Raw genomic sequence first — 11,805 nt, 5'->3', positions numbered from 1 at the left:
CTGCCCACACCCTTCCAGGTCGAAACCGACCCATCCACCACGACTCTCTGGGTGCGACCCTCCAGCCAATTCTCCACCCACCGGACTGTGCAGTCATCCAAGTCACAGCCCCTTAACTTGTTCACCAGTGTTATTTGGATACAGTACTTCTTACAAGCACATCCAAGTTATCCAGTCTTTTTAACTCCTATTTTACCATTTTTATCCAAGTAACTGCTTCCCAGCAGGGGTGTTTCTAGGGAAGAGGAAGATACAGAGGTGATATGATTGCACCCACACACACACTTTCATTCCTCAGCATGGATCATCACTGCAGTGATAACAATAACATAAACAATAAGCTCCCTGCTTCCTGCCAACTGCACTGCCCTGTTTAAAATCCTAGATCCACTACCATTTATCAGCCTATGACAAGCTTGATAATCTACCACTATTGCTAGCACTACCTTGAACTCTATCAGTAGCAACAATATTGAAAATGTTCACGCAAGAAGAACACAAGAGAGCCGTACATGTTAAGTATCACACTGTCAACCCAGTAGTCACCAACCAGTAGATTGTGATCAACTGGTCGATCATGGAGCCTCTGACAGTCGATCCAGGGCTGAGCACATGCAGACATGTGCAGGCATTCCCCTCCCCCCACCCAGCCCAGAAGGTAAGTCTGTGGAGGAGAGAAGGGGTGGGGGGAAGATTGAGGCCCCCACAGTGAGGGAGGGAGTGGGGTAGAGGCAGGGGCTGGGGTGACTGGAGCCCCAGCTGGGCCAGGTGGTGGGACAGTCAGAGCCTGGGTGGCTTGCCCAGGAGTATGGGGGGGGAGGGGCTCCCACTGCACGTATCCTAGCAGAGGCCCAGAGGGTACATGCCTCCCTGATCTGTGCGGGGTGGCAGCAGCTGCCACTGTGCACTGGTCTCTGAGCCCTGCTGCAGCTGCCCTGGGAGTGGCATGATGCCACGTGTGTCTCACTGCCAGGTGGGCAGGGGGTGTGGCTCAGATAGATCTTGAGTTGCACTTAAATTTAAAAAATGATCTTGTGCTCAAAAAGGTTGGAGGCCACTGGTATAACCCTTCTCATAGTTATACTACATCTAGATGACATGGAGGGTAGAGCTGGCCACCATCTAGACACTAGCCTGCATTAGCATTCCAGTTGCTGTACTAGAGGTGGAGCTGATCCAGTGACATCAGTAGAAAATATTAGAACAATTCTAGCATAGTCAAGGTAATAGACATACCTACTCACTAGGTTATGAGACCGAGATTAAGAGTTTGCAGTAAAAAAAAAATCTCTGGGAAGTCTTTCCATCACACTATAATAGGTCCAGTTAATATTTAAATAATTTGTAATTAAATTTGGTACAACTTGGTGGTGTTTGCTAGAATATTCATGGAGGTATGTTTATCTATACCCATCTTTTATTCATAAGACTCTTCCTCCATGTCTATAATACCTCCAATAAAAATAGCTTTTTATTATTCTAGTAAAGTGAGCATGAATATTTGTGCTAGAAAAAATGTGATTGTGCAAATATTTGCATTAGACAAACTCTGCCAAAATAAAATCTGTTTCAATATTGATACAAATATTCAAAGGATTTTTTTCCACTATACACTGTTAGCTCTTATGAATGCACAGAAAATTCATTCTACAGAACTGTCAGTTAAGCACCTTTTCACAACCACTAAATTAACTTTAAAAAATCTGGGGGTGTGGGGGAAAAAAAGATTATATGGCACTGAACAAAGTCCTGTCACAATTTTAAAATACCAGCCGTGGCATTGTTGCTATTCTTACGACAGTAGAACATTTTCCCCATCCTCCTTAAGTACTCAAAAGAATGTCATTCCCCTCCTGACTGTGTATATTTCCTTCTTGTACATATAATGGGAATCTATTAAAAATTGCTCAGTTAAATAATTCTTCATGACCGATCATTTTTATAGTACCAGCCTATAAGCACCCCCAAATGGCATCATTACAGGCATACCCCATGATTAGAAAAAATAAATAATATTCTCCTATCTTGAAGCATGAAACAGAAGGCTGTTCTCTACATATAAACATAATTATATTTAACACACATTTTTATGGCTGCTTAACTACTTAAGTATGCCCTTCACACTTCATGGATGCAATATTTGAATTTATAACTGAATTTGTAGTGTGTATGTTTGGTACAAACACAACAACAAAAATAAGTACAGAAAACTACTTGAGACACATTTATAGATGATAGATTTATTGCAAACAGGTAAGCAGAAGATTTTTTTTTAAGGAATCTACTGGATTGACCTAAAAGCTGCTAAAGATACATGAGGTCAGTTTGGATGAACAGCCAGACTAACCTAAAGTGGAAAAATACCTCATGTTAGAAAACCTGTTTACTAATGTATTTTCAAAAAGTAAGCACAAAGATAAAACACACTCTGCCTCTCAGTACAGACAAGGACAATATGAAATTTTGTTAGGCTCAAGGCAACACTCAGTTGACTATTAGCGTTCACTCATTTTAATTTTTTAGGATGAAAAAAATAATGGAACTCTTATTCTTTGACAAAGAACTCAGAAAGACCACAACAGGTCAAAACATTTTTGAACTCTGAATTCCATTTTGACATCTCTGGGTTTATCTTGTGAATCATGTGTTGGTGTTTGCACACTTAACATATAAATATTGTGCAGCTCCCTTAAAAGGATCTTGTGGACCCCAACTGAAAATCACTGATCTACTACAGTGGTTCCCCCACCTGTGTGTCTTGACCTGAAATGGGGTTGCAACATGAGTGGATGGGGTGGAGGGCTGTGGGTTGGGAGGGAGGGGCCATGCTGAGGAAATGGGGCCATCAATGGGGTCATGCTGAAAAAAAGTTTGGGAAGCACTGATCTATTGTCTTGGTGACCAGCTAAAGCATAGCCGAGATACTTTGGCATGGAGGTCTCAAAAGAATGGTTTCTTGCAAAATTTTCAGTACACTTTTTCCTTTCAGTTTGAAGATGATTTCCTCACAATGTTTTAAACACTAACACCTTAATTCACAACAAAATCTTGGGAGCAGGGTGGATCCAGGATTTTGCGAAGGGAGGTGTGGGAGCAGCTGTGGCCAGGGTCAAATCCAGACAGGGTGCAGTGGACTGTGCAGTAGAAGAAGTTGGCACTTTATGTCCTTGGGACTCTGGGTACTTCCTCCATTCCCCTATGTTCCCAGCAGCATATCTTCTCGCCCTTCCCCAGCTTGCTGCCACCACCATCCACCACTAATCTGGGGAGGTTGGAGGGGGGCAGAGGCAGAAGTGGAAGCATCAGATGGGTTCCTCCTCTGTCCACTCCCCTCAGGTGTTCCTTGCCAGCCTGGAAGAAAGGGCAGGGCCAGGGCACCCACCCTGGGCTGCTGCTGCTGCTGCTCCCGCTAAGCAAAGCAGGAACAGCTCTGGAGCCCCCACCCTGATCAACCAGGGACAGCAGCAGCAGAGGGCAATGGAGAGGACACATGGAAGGGGAGGGAACATGTTGATGATGATGGAGAAGAGGTGCTGACAACCAGGGGACAATGTAGGAGGACAGGAGTCTTATCTAATTTTGGGCTTTAAAAAGTCCACAATGCAGTTCCTGCTTCATGGTCTGAAAGGGGGGGGGGGGGTGTCCACACCACTGCCCCTGCCCCTGCATGGGAATATAAACATGCAGGGGAAAAAATAAAAATACAACTTTCACATTTTAGGCTAAACTGCATATTTGATCTCTCACATGGTCTTTCCATAGGCACCCCTTCCAAGTGACAAGTTAATACCTTCACTGCTTTAATACTGGAATGCCTCTATTCACCCCACTGACTGCATCCCCATATCACTGCACCCAGGTATACTACCTGCTGAGTTTCTTTAGGAACTAAGCTTTGGTTTTTTCTATAGATATACTACTTATGGAAATAAAAACCCAAATATCCCTGACAGTATTCATTCTTTCTCCATAAAAGTATGACCCAAAATGAGCTCAAGTTTTATTTTAACCTTATATATTTACAAGAGCAAGGATGATGATCTACTTAAGGCCCTAAACTGGAATCTTGGAAACTCTGTTTCAATTCAATTCTCACAGATTCCCTGAGACTTCCTATAGGCTATATTTCATCTTTCAGTGTCTCAGTGAAAGGGAGACAATAGTTTTCAGAAGGGCATGGAGAAGTTAAATACAGTCGAGATTGTGGGATGCTCAAGGACTATGGAAATAGAGTCGAAGGAACTACTTGAGGAAGAAAAAAACATCTGGGTCAATTTTTAATTCAGCCAAATTCCTCCTCAGAGGCATAAAGATGACAACCTTACCTAAATGCAGAAATAATTAACCCTTTTTATTTATTAATTATATTCCCTTTTTACTGTAAAATTAATTTAATCATTTATTAAATGATATTCTCCAAAAGGAAAAAAACAAAACAAAATGGGAGGTGCCTGTACCCTACAAATACCAGTATCAATAGTAGGGGTGTGTGAAACAGGCTGTATTTGATTTGGATTTGGATTTGGCCCAAATCAGGGACAGCAATTCGATTACTTGATTCAGATCACTGTCCCAATTTGATTCGGCTGAATCCGAATCTGAACATTGGATGCTGATTTGGAGAACTAGCAATTCAGTCATAGGCACAGCTTTAAATGTTTTTTCTACATACCTTGAGGTACCAGGCACAGCTCCTGAATGCTGCAATGGTGGGGAGGATGAAGCATCCCACGGGAGTGTGGGGGTCCCCCACCTCACGTGCTCAGCAGTGAACCCGGAAGTGGACTGGAAGTACTTCTGGTCCACTTCTGGGTCCACTGCCGAAAACACAAGGGACCCTCTCATGCACCCATAGGACGTTCTGCCCCAGGATCTTAGCATTCACAAGCCACCTGATACCTTGAGGTATGTAGAAAAAACATTTAAAGCTGTGTCTATGTCTGAATCACTGAATCTCTCTGAATTTTTCCAAATCAATTTGGAGGGTTCTGATTTGATTCGGAGAGATTAAAGCGTCTCAGTTTGTATTTGGAGATTCAGCCACTGAATTGAGCCGAATCTCTGCTGAATCGAATCAGCAACTGAAGCTTCACACAGCCCTAATTGTTTGCTACCCAAACCTCAAAGTACAAACCCATCTCAAATGCATGAAGAACATAAAATACATTAAAGACAATCTGGCTTAAAGATCTTTAGCATCACCACATGTGCAGATGAGCTCATGCTAACTTGTAATAGAAGCATGACTGTAAACAAGACTGAAACAAAGATACTTACTCCAAATGTGCCTTTATTAGGGGTACAGAGCACAGCATTCAAACTATTCTTTCCTCTATACTAAAGGAAAGAATCTATATATAGATATACATCTATATATTTCCTTCTGAACCCACAGTCCTCTTCCTTAGAACATATGCATCTGCCTTATCATCAGAGATCTGGGTTTTCCATTTCCCATGGAAAAACAGAGAAAACCACGGATTCCCTGTTTTTCTTAGGGAAAACGCGGATTTCTCTTTTAGCAGAGAACTCTGCAGATTCTCCACTTTTGCAAAGCACTCTTATACCCTGGCACAGCTCCAGCCTCCAGGAGCCAATTGCAAAAAGGGTGGGAAACCCCCAGCCCTGGGTGGAGGGGGAGGGAGAGGGGAAGGGTGGGGCCTGAGCCTCTGAGGCAGCCAAGGCTGGGCTCAGGTTCAGACTCACCCTTTGCCCCTGGAGCATGGAGGTAAGTGGGGCTGTGGGGCAGGGCTAGGGAAGACAGTTGGGGGCTGAGGGAGTGGGGCTGCTTCTGGCCCCAGGCAGCACATTGCAGCTAGGGGCAGGGCCAGGGGGTGAGGGCAGGGGTTCCCCTCTGCAGGGGGGCTTTGTGGGAAAGCGATGCCAGATGCATTATGGTTGTGCCCACCATGTGCGGGCCACACACGTCTCCCAGCCGCCTGCCTGGGGGAGGGGGAGAGGGAGGCTGGCATGTGGCCGGAGCACAGCTCTGTGGCTGACGCTGCAGCCAGGGTGACGGATGGGGGCACGAGGCATGAAGTGGGGCGCAGGGGCTTGGGCTTGCATGCAGCGCTGTTACTTACCTGGAGGCCCATTATGACGATGACAGCCACTGCCTCCAAAACCTCCCGCTGCTGCCGCAGAGCCATGCTCGGAGCTGTGCGGCTAGTGGCAGTGGCACAGCATGGGGTGGTGGTGGCCAGGCAGCACACAGACATTCCCAGCCCCACCACCGTGCCTCGCCCCGGCTGCCAGCCAAACAGCTCCAAACATGATTTCGCAGCAGCAGCAGGACGTTTTCTGTGCAGCAGCCATCACCACTGGCACAGGCAGCCCCACAGGCAAGCAGCAGCCACCACCCGTGCCAGCGATGACTGCCGCTGCCACCACAGAGACGTGCTCGAAGCTGTACAACCAGCGGCAGTGGCGTGGAGCGGGGTGGTGGTGGTGGTGGAGATGTTTTGGAGGCAGTGGCAGTCACCGCCATCACAGGCCTCCAAGTAAGTGGCAGCAGCTGCTGCATGGAAGCCCAAGCCCAAGCCCTCACACCCTGGCCCTGCTCCTGGGAGGGGGCACAGGGGCACAATCCCCCCTTCTTGATCTACCCTACCAGCACCTTCCCTCCCCCCCGCCCTGCCCCACAACTTCCCCCCACACACATTTACCTGCTGGGGTGGGTGTCAGTGTCTGCATGTCTGTGGGTCTGGGGGGCTGTTGCGAGGGGCATCAGGAAGGCTGTTGAGGCTGTGGGGGGGAGTGCAGGGCACCAGCAGCACTGGGAGGGGCTGTGGGGGCCTTTAATTTTTCTCATGGATTTTGGGTTTTTAACCAGAGAATTTCCAATTTTTAACCAGAGAAAACCAGGATTCCTGCTCATCATAAACATTGAATTACGATGCACAACTTACCTTAGCCCACTATCATTTTCTTTTTGGGAGCAATTGTCATTTTGGGGGCAAGTCATATGTATTTTAAATTAGGAAAAGGAGAGGAAAAAATAGTTTACACCTTGGCTCTCCAATATAATACTAACCAATTATCATTTATAAAACACTTTTCAACTGTAACTGTAAAACCCTAAAATACCTCTGACAAATTTCCAGTGAAAATCTTCCAGAGCAGAAATATCATATGCCTATACAAGACTAAGGATGAAACCTTATAAACATGACACATACTCTGCTTCTGTACAGCACAGGCACTTAAGTACATTCATGAGTCCCACTGACTTCAGTTATATTTTAGCATGTAAATACTTTACTCAACCATAACCTAGATATCAGGATGGCAGTGAGTTCAACTCTGAAACTGGTTCAATTTGCAACTGGTCACCAGAAATGAGCTGTTTCAAGTAAAAATGAACTCAAACTTTCATCCAGTAATTCCAACAGAACCCAAACACGCATATTTTTGGACTTTGAATAAAGTTTCACTGCATTTCTGCACACATCTACATTTATTGCTTTCAGTCAGCCTGCTGCATGCTTATTCAACAGAACCCCTGAGTTATGTCCTTCATTACTCTCAGGTTCATTGGTCCTCTAGCTTTTAACAGGATCAGCATGACCTCATTACTCATATCCATTTTTCCCTCACCATAAATACCACAGATCACAGAAATTCATTTCCATCAAGTATCTTCCTTTGTTAAGCACCATGCCATTCTAGTTATTTGGGATATATTATGGTTTTTAACCACCTACTTCATCATGGACTGGCTTACCACCTGCCTTTTCTGTATACTAAAGGGCCAAATCCAAAGTCTGTTGAAATCAAGGAAAGTTGTTATATGTGAAGATGATACCATATGCAAGCACTTTAGAGAATAGAATAGGAAATCAAAAGGATCTTGACAAATTGGTGATGGTTGAAAATATAAAAGATGCAATACTGTAAGGGTAAGTACCAAGTGCTAAACTTAGATAGGAACAGGTAATTAAATTACACTAATAACAAATGGACAGGCAGCAGTCTATAAACAGGCATCGGGTGGGTCATAGTGCATCACAAAATGAAAGCATTAAGGTCAGATCATTGCAAAAACTTGGAACATACAGGCACAAGAACTTTTTCTGAAACTGTCCTCAGCACTGGTAAGACCTCAGCTGGAATATGATGTTCAGTTTTGGGTATCACACTTTCAGAAAGATGTGGACCAACTGTAGAAGTACAGAAAAGGGCAAAAAAATAAAAAGAGGCCTAAGAAACTTAAGAGGAACAAGTAAAAGAACTGCATGTGTATAGTATAGAGAAGAGATGGGGGATACTTGCTAAGTCTTCAATTACGGACATGAACATCATGTGCCCCTGGAGGCTGGGGGGGCACAGCAAGCTCCCACAGGCGGTGGTGACACTGTTTGCAGTAGTAGTACGGCGGCAGCAATCAGTGAGCACAGCATATATATCGAATGAATGAAATGAATGAATAATTAAATAGGCAAATATATAAATATAGTTTTCTTTTTCCACAGTGGCAAAGATGAGAAGTAAGGGGCTCAAATAGTAGCAAAGTGAATTAAAGTTTGATATTAGGGAAAGTTTTCAAACTGCAAAGTTAGTTAAGCACTACAATACATTATCTAGATAAGTCATGGAATCTTCTTCATTGCAAGTCTGAAACTAGTTAGACAATCATTTTGGGCATTTGTAAATGTGCTTACCATTTTCTAAACCATGTTAGCTGATTTGCATCACACAGTTTGAATAAAATTTCAATTCAAATTAAGGGTTAATAGATGATCATGGACCACCAGCCCCTCCGCAAACCCATTTCACAGCCTTTGTGTGTGGGTTTATGCACTTAGTACCATTAGCTGGAAGTATACGAGGCACTAATAAGCCTGTTTAAGCACTGATATATTATTGCAAACCTACTGACAGTTATCTAAAGTGCTGTTCCAAAAGCAGGTGTAATAGACCTGAGTATTGATGACCATCTCAGTCAATGTGTTGTGGGGGGGAAGTGGCCAAGAGGGTTTGCCCCCATATTCACAGATCAGTTGCCCATGTGCTTGGGCAGGGCTGGGGGCTTAGTCAGAATATTGATACTTAGTGTTGCTGGCACATTTAATTTTGTAAAGGTGTTATTTTCTGCCTGATAGCCTGCTGTGTTGCAAAAACCCAACTGAGTTTCCCTGGTGGGGAGTGGGGTTAATATTTGCAATGCTTGTCTGCCTAGTTCCTATGAACTGTTTTTCCTAAAACCAATGCCATATATACATGTTAATTAATACAGTTTAAATTGTTTAATTTGGACTGCCCTAGTCTGCATTAACTTTCACCCTCATTTAATAAGGATTAGTTCATTTGGCCTGGATCCAATTTTAGTTTGGACTACAGACATCTATGTGTATATAGTGATGGCTGTAGTCTGGATTAAATCTAGAAAAATATAATCTTTATTAATGGCCTTTGTTAGAAATGGTTAACTAATCTGGCTTTGGACAGGAGAGTGAACTAGATTAACTCTCAAAGTCCTAGATTACCTCTCAAAGTCTTCTTCAGGCCTTATTTTCTATGACCCCTTCTTACAACATAACAGTCGCATCTTAAATGAAATATGATCCGTATCAAAATTACATTATTAACTGGGAATTTTGATACACAAATGTTTATTTTTATCTTTTGAGTAGTACAAAGCTGAGTACTACACAGAAGCAAACCTGTACTTCACTGAAAGGTTAAACGTATTTTCCCATCTATGTCTCATTGCATCTGTATGCTTTAAACAGAAATGTTTATGCATAATTCTTTGAGAATACTGTCAAATGATGGTGTTCTTGGAGTAATTGGGCTTTTTAACTTCTGCTCATTAACTCATTACTCAGGCAGTCACTGCTCTGATTTCTCAAGTCAATTTAGTAATTCTCACAATACTAAGTATATTGGACCAAAAATATGCAATCTTCCATTTTTACATGTTGCAAGATTTTTTGAGAGACAACTACATATCCAAATTAGTCATCTTTATAGCTTCATGGCGTTTCTCAAAAAAAATCACTTGCAGACTTTAATATAATTTCAAGTTTTTATCTTACCTCTGATATCTAATCTGCCTAGGTTCCTCTTTGGTGTTCATTTCTATAGTGTCAGGACACTTTACAATCATTACATAAATTCATTCAGACAACATGCTCTGCCAATGATAAAATAATTATCATATGCAGCCAAATATAGAGAGACCATTTTGGAAAAAGAACAGATATTTGATTTTTCTATACCATTAGTATTGATGGGGCAAGTTTTTCTTTTTTATGCTTAATGTCAGAATGCCTTATGCCAAGGTAAAATGGATTTTATGGTTGCATTGCTACCATTTTAGATTCTGAGCAAAACACACACAGATAAAAAAGGCTGGCAGATATTTTTTTTTTACTGAAAAAGTAAAAGATATCTCAATGCTTGCTCAGAAAGTTCTGGTATACAGAAAATACATTACAATAGATACACATATATTTTATGCTCCACTCAAAACTAATTTTGGACACCTGTGCATTAAAGTCTGAATGTATTATTTCACACCGACTTAGTGCCAAATTCACTTCCACTAAAGCACTTGGTACTAGCTAAATGTATGCTAATATTTTCCAAATTAAGTAACAGTCATTCCTGTTCACTGCCATTAGGCTGAATGGCTTTCTTAATGTAATCTGTCATAGCAAAGTGTAGAATACATTTTATGTATAAAACTCTTTGCTCCATAGCACTTATCACATTGTCTAGGGAAAGCAGTGAAAAATTCCTGTAGCTGCTTTGGTGGTGGACAACAGCCAACCAATGCATTTGATGTACTTAATATTTATTTTCCACTGCCCATATATATGTACACCCAAAAAAACTTCACTTGTTAAGATGCATGTGGAACTGCACACTTGGAATCTGTTAATGTAAGCAAAGCACAGAAGTCGAAGACAATCTTCCCAAGATTTGACACTGTTGCTTCACTGAGTCTAAACATTCCCAACCTTCAACTTATGCTAATGTATGAGCTCAACCAGGAGATCCTGCAAGGAGATACTTTTTCTCAATTTCTGTACAAAAAAGTTTCTCTCAAGTTCTCTGTACTAAAATCAGATCCCCACTTCCATCTCTTTAATTCGCTCTGCTTATCTATCCCTAGATAATCACGAAATCTCCTGTCTTCTGAGAAAAACTAAACTTTAGAGAAAGAAACATGTATTCTCTACTGTACACTGTTCTCTTCCCCTCTGGATTTAGGATAGTTAGGAAAGAAACTAAGTAATTCATTAGAACACACTTTTCAAAGAATTATAAAGTCTTACCTAATTTATCATATCAGCCCTCATAATGAAGCAGATAATAGGTACTAGTATCCCCTTTTCACAGATGGGCAAGTAAGAAGGTATAGGGAAATGTTCTGAGGTATAAACAAATGAATGTTCATAGATGTGCTATTTCATTAGTGATACTACTCTTTCCCACCAATGTTTGCAGATTTAAATGAAGAAATACATATCTGCTCTTCAATGTCTGTCATCATCCCAGGAAGACTGATGTAAAGCTTCTGCTTCTGGTGAGCCAGCATGCATGCAGCTGAGCCAGTTGGATTGCGTTTAAAACCTCTAAGCTTGTCTCTGCACCATTTCTGTTATCTCTCAGGAAGCAGAGAAGTCAAGTGCTTTGAAAACTCTGATAACTGCAGTTCAAACAGATAAGCACCTACCAGCCTTGCTGCACAAGTGTCTAACTGTTATGATACAGATCAGCAGACAGTAGCAATAATAACTAAAATGTTTAACAACAATTTGCTTATTGTATAATCTCATTTTACAACTTAGCCGAGAA

The 11,805-nt window shown here is 42.2% G+C and overlaps 1 protein-coding gene and 1 long non-coding RNA gene across 2 annotated transcripts in view; one reads left to right on the top strand and one right to left on the bottom strand.

Moving 5' to 3' along the window:
* The window catches only part of RASGEF1A (RasGEF domain family member 1A), a 315,066-nt gene that overhangs the window by 51,929 nt on the left and 251,332 nt on the right, over positions 1-11,805 (top strand). The gene's annotated exons all lie outside the window — the stretch shown is intronic.
* Positions 1-11,805, bottom strand: part of LOC109324117 — a 66,526-nt gene that overhangs the window by 37,606 nt on the left and 17,115 nt on the right. The gene's annotated exons all lie outside the window — the stretch shown is intronic.

This window comes from Crocodylus porosus, unplaced genomic scaffold, assembly GCF_001723895.1.
Source record: "Crocodylus porosus isolate Cpor-Errol unplaced genomic scaffold, CroPor_comp1, whole genome shotgun sequence".
Taxonomy (NCBI): Eukaryota; Metazoa; Chordata; order Crocodylia; family Crocodylidae; genus Crocodylus; species Crocodylus porosus.
This window is presented reverse-complemented; position numbering and strand designations above follow the sequence as displayed.